The sequence below is a fragment of the Alexandromys fortis genome, unplaced genomic scaffold, assembly GCF_014885135.2.
Source record: "Alexandromys fortis isolate MF-2015 unplaced genomic scaffold, M_Fortis_MF-2015_v1.1 scaffold_120, whole genome shotgun sequence".
NCBI classification, from domain to species: Eukaryota; Metazoa; Chordata; class Mammalia; order Rodentia; family Cricetidae; genus Alexandromys; species Alexandromys fortis.
In genome coordinates this window covers 131,001-133,787 of record NW_026067999.1, presented here as the reverse complement: position 1 = coordinate 133,787, position 2,787 = coordinate 131,001, and positions in this window count along the sequence as shown.

Here is a 2,787-nt window from a genome sequence, read left to right as displayed (position 1 = left end):
ACTAGTATCTGCTCCAGCTATACCACTACTTGTTATACACCTCAAAAAATCTAAGTCAGCATCCAGAAAAATAACTATATACCCATATTTTTGTGGCACTATTAACATTAAGATACAGAATCACCTTAGGCAGATAAGATCAGTAGCCAAGAAAATGTATCTATGAACAATGCAACTTTATTCAGCAGCAAAGGAGAAGGAAATTGTGTCATTTGCAGGAAGATAGATCAAACTGGAGTGATATTAAATGAAATAAGTCAGATTCAGAAAGACAAATATAACATTTTCTTTCATACAAATAGTCAAGATTCAAACAAATATGATATATTAAAATAAAAGGAGGACTACTGATGAGGAGGAAGGAGCTCAGTGAGAGGAAAAAGTGAGAACAAGAGAGGGTAATAGGGGATGAATATGAGCAAAGAACATAATATGAGACATAATGAACCCTTTATTTTATATGTTATTTTAAAGAGAAAACATTGGAAATAAATACAAAGTAATAGTAAAAGAAAACATTTTCCTTCTTATTCATAGAAGTCTTGTATATTTTTAGCATTATTTAACATTTGGCAAATTCACTCAGTGACATAGTAATACTTGGTTACTATAGGGAGAAAAAATAGAAAATGTTTTCAAAATGATCATCAAATGTATTTATGACCCATTTAAAAGAAATTCACACACCTACCAGAGAAGCTAGAGGTATATATTAATAGAAATTCTCATGCTCATTAGCCATTGCCTTCAAAACACATCTCCTTTGTACCTGCCTGTTGTCCCACAGTTCTTAGTGAAATCAATATTTATTCAGACTGTACTCTTCACCATGGAAAAGTTACTTTTACATGGCTACTTCAGTTTTTGCTGAACTTTTTACATTTGCAGATTACTCATGTAGTTTTATTTTTAGTGCTCTTTCTCAAGACCTGCTGCATGTCCCCTGAAGCCAAGGCTTATCTGGTTTACTTCTGCATGCTAAAATGACAGCCATTATTCAGTACTCTCACGGGATCAATTTCACCAACCTTACAATTGTCTGAATGTGAAATCTCCCTTACAGGCTTACATGTGTGAAAACTGTTTGGGAGGCGGGTCTTAGCTGGAGAAATAAATCTTTTCTTTTTTTTTTTTTCTGAGATAGGTTTTCTCTGTAGCTCTGGAACCTGTCCTGGAACTAGCTCTTATAGACCAGGCTGGTCTCGAACTCACAGAGATGAGCCTGCCTCTGCCTCCCAAGTGCTGGGATTAAAGGTGTGCGCCACCACCGCCCGACTGTGGGGTAGATTTTGAAGTTGATAGACCATGCTTCCTCCTATCTCTGCTTCCTGGTCTTCTCATACATGAGCAAGTTATATCTCCACAGTTGTCCATGAACTATTGTCACCACTTTTCCCACTATAATGGATCATATCCTCTAATTCCTGACTTAAAAAAAAATATCTTAAATATACTCCTTTCTCTCCTGTTGCTTCTTGTCGCTGCAACAAGTAACTAATCCATATTCTAGCTCCTTGCCACTGTGTACACACACACACACACACACACACACACACACACACAAAGACACACACATACAGAGAGAATGTAGTCACTGATCCTGTTTGTTTGCTGTTTTTTGCTTCAGTACCTTCCTTTAGTGTACTGTCTACTTACGAAGGCTAGATGTACAAGTCTCATGGTGCAAGAACTATACCAGTTTTCTCTGCTTCCTTGGCTAGGGTCTGAAGGGTGTTTTGAATTGTAGAAAAATCAAAAGGTGAAGTATGGCCAAGCCACGAATCATACTTCATGGAATCTAAAGATGTGATGCTAAAGTGTATCCAGAAATCAGACAGTTAGTGATATGTAGTGACATTTCATTTGTATTTTAATCAAAAAAAATCAGAGAGTAAAAAAAAGTCCCACTGGTCAGCCTTACAGACCAGGCAATGGTAACTCACTCCTTTAATCTCAGTAGCCACACTAGTTGCCATAGAAACTGGGCGGTGCACACCTTTAATGCCAGAACTAGAGGATTATAAAACGGGAGGACAGCTCTCAACACAGTCTCATTCTGAGATTCCTGGAGCAAGATCGCCATTTCAGACTGAGGTAGAGGTAAGAGCCAGTGGCTGGTTGCTTTGCTTTCCTGATCTCCAGACTGAATCCCAATTTCAGTCTCTAAATTTTTAATTAATCATGCATCAGTGGTGTACCCATCTTCTCAATCTGGTATCACTGACCTTTGAGCTAGTAGGAATATTTGAAAGATTATCAAAATCTTGCCTGCCCACCCTGGTTTTCATTTTCATTCAAATACTTAGTGAAAAAGCAAGAGTACTCCAGTGACTGCCAGCAAAACATCCTGTTAAAGTCAGATGACTGACTGGGACTTTTCCTCACTCTTTCCTATTGCTTCAGTGCCTTATAGTATGTATTTAAAACAGACAGCAAAACCATTCAAACATAATCTAAAGGCTAAAGAGCAATTTATGGCATTACTTATATGTGGAGAGATATATATTTAGTACTAAAACACCAACTTATATTTGGGTCCTAAGATTACTCATTCAATGTGTGACTGGGTTACCTATGTGCTAGGTACCAATAATCAAACTAATGAAACTCACTGACTGCCCTTGGCTTCCTCCTGAATATTAACCTTCATCAGGCGATGAAAGGAGACAGAGACAGAGACCCACAATGGAGCACCGGACTGAAATCTCAAGGTCCAAATCAGAAGCAGAAGGAGAGAGAGCACAAGCAAGGAACTCAGGACCGCGAGGGGTGCACCCATACACTGAG